The sequence below is a fragment of the Danio aesculapii genome, chromosome 24, assembly GCF_903798145.1.
Source record: "Danio aesculapii chromosome 24, fDanAes4.1, whole genome shotgun sequence".
Taxonomy (NCBI): domain Eukaryota; kingdom Metazoa; phylum Chordata; class Actinopteri; order Cypriniformes; family Danionidae; genus Danio; species Danio aesculapii.
In genome coordinates, this window is record NC_079458.1 from 12,422,867 (window position 1) to 12,428,004 (window position 5,138).

General features: G+C 32.0%; 1 long non-coding RNA gene across 1 annotated transcript; it reads right to left on the minus strand.

The window, feature by feature from the left end:
* Positions 1-663: 663 nt before the first annotated feature.
* LOC130218864 (uncharacterized) lies at positions 664-4,449 on the minus strand. The gene is made up of 4 exons (XR_008836004.1): positions 4,395-4,449; positions 4,050-4,147; positions 3,866-3,958; positions 664-733 (listed from the first exon to the last, which is right to left on the minus strand). It is a non-coding gene; the product is annotated as an uncharacterized LOC130218864 (long non-coding RNA).
* Positions 4,450-5,138: the final 689 nt, after the last annotated feature.

Genomic DNA, 5,138 nt, shown 5'->3' on the forward strand with positions numbered 1-5,138 from the left:
AATTTTTCTAGAAAAGACCATTCACACATCCATTCTAAAATACCTTGCAGCACTAAACTACACTGTAAAAATTAAAGGTTCCTGGAGGCACTTTTTGGGGGTTTTCACATTGCCACACCGGCGGAACCCTCTAAAGAACCTCTAGGCACCATTTAAAAAAAAAGGGCAGTTCTTTGAGGAACTTCAAGGGTTCCTGGAGGAACCCTTTTATTAACACTGTAAAAATGAAAGGTTCATGGAGGCACTTTTTGGGGTTCTTCACATTGCCACGCTGGCGGAACCCTCTAAAGAACCTCTAGGCACCATTTCAAAAGGAGCAGTTCTCTGAGGAACCCTCTTATTAAGAATGACCAGGAACCACCTTGAGTGCTTTGAAGCACCATTTTTTTAATGCTTGTTTTTCCTATCTCTCTTAATTTATGGTTTGTGCAAACATGTTTAATCACAAATTCAATAGACATCTATCTATCTATCTATCTATCTATCTATCTATCTATCTATCTATCTATCTATCTATCTATCAATCTATACAGGTTTATAGATTTTTAAAAAAATACAATCGCATTTTTCATAAATAATTACTTTTATTAATCAATATACATCACAATTACATTCACATAATATGATTAATAATGTAATATACATTTAATGCAAATAATCAAATTTAAATAATGTCTAGCAATAACAGCCAGCAACATCTTCAGCTGTCCACTGCTTCACATTGGAGGTGTCCCTATTAAAGTAAATTAAAAAGTAGTTAACCTGAGAAGTTATGAAAACAAAGGAAATTCACAATATTCCCAGAGCCATTTTTTTTTACTTATCAAGACATATTCACAAAAGATATGCAGAACATTTCTGAATAACAAAAGGAAACATCAATAAAATTAGGAATTGTCTTAATTTATATAAAAGGATTTTTTTTCACTGCTTGCAGAGTGCCCGTATACATCAATAAAGGCAAAATCCATAGAATGTAAACCTCTCAAATATGTGAGCACAATCAGAAATAAGACAACACAAAAGCTGTCTGAAACCACTCCCTCCTTAGTGCACCCCACATATTTTCCCACTCATTCACACAGATAATGCACTATAATTTTGAGTGTACTGCATATGCGATATTGTTATTTTATTCAGGTTGTAGTTATCAGCTTTTTTTTAATTAACCATTAGTTGATTAAAAACACATTAAATAAAAAGAAAATTATATGAGTTAAAAATTTAAATCAATTATGCATGAAGGTCAAATATTGTTTTTGGACTAAATTTAAGCGGCCTTCAAAATACAGAAATTAATATTACAGAGCTCAACAATAAGTTTTTACAATAATACAATGTAAAAACATGTATATACAGTACTTAATAAGTGCATTGTACTATATTGTTAATTTAACTTTAAGTACTGTGGTTAAGGTGCCTTAAAATAAAGTTGGTCTTGTTTTTTAAAATATATAAATGAAAGTAAAGCAGTCTGTCAAGTTTACATTATTTTGCGAATTGTTTTCTACTTTAATGAAAATATATATTACAAACTCGATTAATGTAACCATTTAGAAGAAAATGCCATGTTTTACTGTAGTTTTTAGAGCTAGGGTGCAGCTATTTTGGAATGTCGCTGTGTCTGACGTCACGGGGTTGGTTCCGTTCCCTCAACTGAAGTGATATTGTGGAAATAATGGACTGAACATGAAGACTGAAAAGCCTAATTTAACAATGCGTGAAGTTGTGGACATGCATCGCAGAGCTGGTACAAATACAAGGAACAGACTTGTGTCTAAAATCTAAACTTTTTTTATATGTTTACTATTTTTCTTTTTTTTTTAAATACTGTTCATTTGATGTGCTTTGGTCTACTCTCTCACACTGGTACAGCGCTGCCTGGGACGGTGATTTACATTCAGACTAATGCAACGATTACAATAATCTTTCAACATTGAATATGAAGCACGACAAAAACTGTGAAGTGAAAAACGGCACCGATCTTAGTTTGGTTTGAACATGAACAGAAGTGAGGGGCTATATAGTGAAAAGTGAAAGTACCCGCCTCCATTACGTCAGGTACCAGATCTTGTTAAAGACATTGAGGGCAGTCAGGCATCGTAATACAGAGAGTGGACCAAAGCACATCAATCGATCAGTAATAAAAGAAAAATGTAAAAATGTATAAATGTATTTTTATGTTTCAGACGTACAGTTCAAGTCAGAATTATTAGCACCCTTGTTTATTTTTTTCCCCTAATTTCCAAATTTTAACACATTTCTAAACATAATAGTTTTAATAACTCATTTGTAATAACTGACTTATTTTATCTTTGCCATGATGACAGTAAATAATATTTACTAGATATTTTTTATAACACTAGTATTCAGCTTAAAGTGATATTTAAAGGCTTAACCAGGTTAATTAGGTTAACTAGGCAGGTTAGGGTAATTAGGCAAGTTATTGTATAACGATGGTCTGTTCTGTAGACTATCAAAAAATATAACTTAAAAGGGCTAATAATTTTGACCTTAAAATGGCTTTAAAAAATTTAAAACAGCTTTTATTCTAGCTGAAATAAAACAAATAAGACTTTCCCCAGAAGAAAAAATATTATCAGACATACTGTGAAAATTTCCTTTCTCTGCTAAACATCATTTGGGAAAAATTTAAAAAAAGAAAAAAAAAAAATTCAAAGTGGGGCTAATAATTCTGACTTTAACTGTAAATGTAATGCTTGTATTTGCACCAGCTCTGTGATGCACATAAAAAACTTCATGCATTGTGTTAAATTAGGCTTTCCAGTGTCCGTGTTCAGTCCATTACTTCCACTGTATCTGTTCAGCTGAGGAAACGGAACCAACCTTGTGACATCAGTCAGTGATATTCCAAAATAGCTGCACCCTAGCTCTAAAAATGTAAACTATTGTAAAACATGCGCTTTTCTTCAATAATGGTTACATTAATCGAGTTTGTTTATTATATTTTCACTAAACTGGAAATCAATTTACAAATGAATGTAAACTTGACTGAGTGCTTCACTTCCACTTTAAAGGGACAGTTCACCCAAAAAATTTTATTCTGTCATCATTTACTCAACCTTCACTTGTTCCAATCCTGTTTAAGTTTCTTTCATCTGTTGAACTGAAAACAGAAAACCTATAACCACAATCCATACTTTTGTTATACTGGTTATAATTTATTTTTAACGGTTAAAAATGTTCAGCTTTAATCAAAATATAATGTGTTGCGCTCAACTAAAGAAAGAAAATCCAACAGGTTTGGAACATATTAGAGGTGGGTAAATAATGACAAAATTTTAATTTACTTTAAACCATGTTTATTTGTGAGGTGGTATTAACTAACTCACTACTCTGTAAAAAAAAAACTATAATTTGGTGGACACTTTATAAATACTATTTTAATTGAACAACTATTAATTTTAAATGTATTACCCAAGCATTATGTTGCTTTATCTAATAATAAATATAATTTAATTAAATTCAAGTTCAACGCGGTTTTGTTTTAAACTAACATACTGTAGTAATTTTGTTTAAGCCAGGTTTCAGTAAGACATTAAGATTAGGATTATTAGTGCATTAAGATTGTTGTCTGTTCATTTACAATACGTGCTTTAGGTGCAAGTGGCCTGACGTTTAGAAGACCGAACTTCAAAAAAAAAAAAAAAAGTATTTTTACTTATTTGCCATTTTTCTGGTTTGATTTTTAATAGATTTTTTTCTAGAACACATAGTAAATTTAATTCTTGATCTAATAATACGAGGAACAGACAGTTTCTATGGAGTTAGCCAGATATGCATTACTGTCATTAAAGTGGGACAAGCAAAAGTCTACATGGCTAAAATGTGGATTTTCACTCACTGGTCAAAGCATCCTGAAGATGTTTTCTAACAGGAATTCAGCTCCAGTACTGCTGTGGTGCAGCCCATCAGCATGGGCAAGCCTAGGACGATCCTAGAAAAGATTCCAATTGTTAATAAAGAGCAGATTTTGTTCTTCACACTATGTTAATAGCCATTCATTCAGAGCAAAAAGTCTGCTGAACCTTTCATGTCCACAGCAGTAAGTAGAAAGCTGTCCAGAAATGATGATCTGCATTGCAAGTGAAGTGCATCGGACCGTTTCAATCTGGCCCACTGCTACCTGGATTTGATACAGCAAACTTTAAATTTCTAGTCTATATCTGTCACAATGATTTACACCTAATATGGATACATCAGAAACAAGCAAATGAGAAAATAAGTGAGTGATTTTAGACACTTAAATGGTTAAAAGTTTCATGTCATTAGTTCAGTGATACCCAGCTGGACAATGATTATCAAATATTGTTTGTTAAATGAAGTATTTTTACATTTATTTCCAATTCAGTTAGTTACTTAAAAATACTTACATTTGAGGTGACTCAAACGGCTGTTTGAGAGAATACTGAACAATTTCAGGGTTTATGTGAATGTTCTGAGAAGGAAAAAAGCAGGCGTTATGTACATTATTTGTGTAAATGAATAAAAGATGTATTGAAGTACATAACTTAGACACAATTTGTCACACAGGTAACTGTTTAAGAAACGCAAATAATAACAAAAGCGTAATATTACTCACAAATATAAGGAAAGAATATTAGATAGCATCGCGGCTAGAAAATAATATAAGCAACCCTGCTCAAGACACTTGCTACACACTGTATATGTAAGGGAAGACAATAAATAAATAAATAAATAAATATATTTGTGGAAAAAAGCGTCTAATAAGTACGAATGTATCACGTTATCTGTTTAATTTGAAATTAACGGTCGCTTGCAATGGCTTTCATGGAAGCTTCGTGTTCAATGACAATAAAATATTTCGACATAAATCAATATTTTATATCAAATTATTTATATTTGTGTGAGGTACACGTGTAATTTGAGTGATTATGTACATCCAGCCGATTGTTATTATCGCAAAATAATAATTTTTACCCAATCTTATACAACAGCAATCGCTTCGCGAGACGTTCCTAAAACAGGTTACACGACATAATGATGCGTGTAAGTGTAGATATTTGTGTGCAAATCGTATCTAATTTGTATATTTATTTTGCAAACTTACTCACCTTCCGTGTGTTAGAGATGACAGCAGTCATGAAATGGAGGAA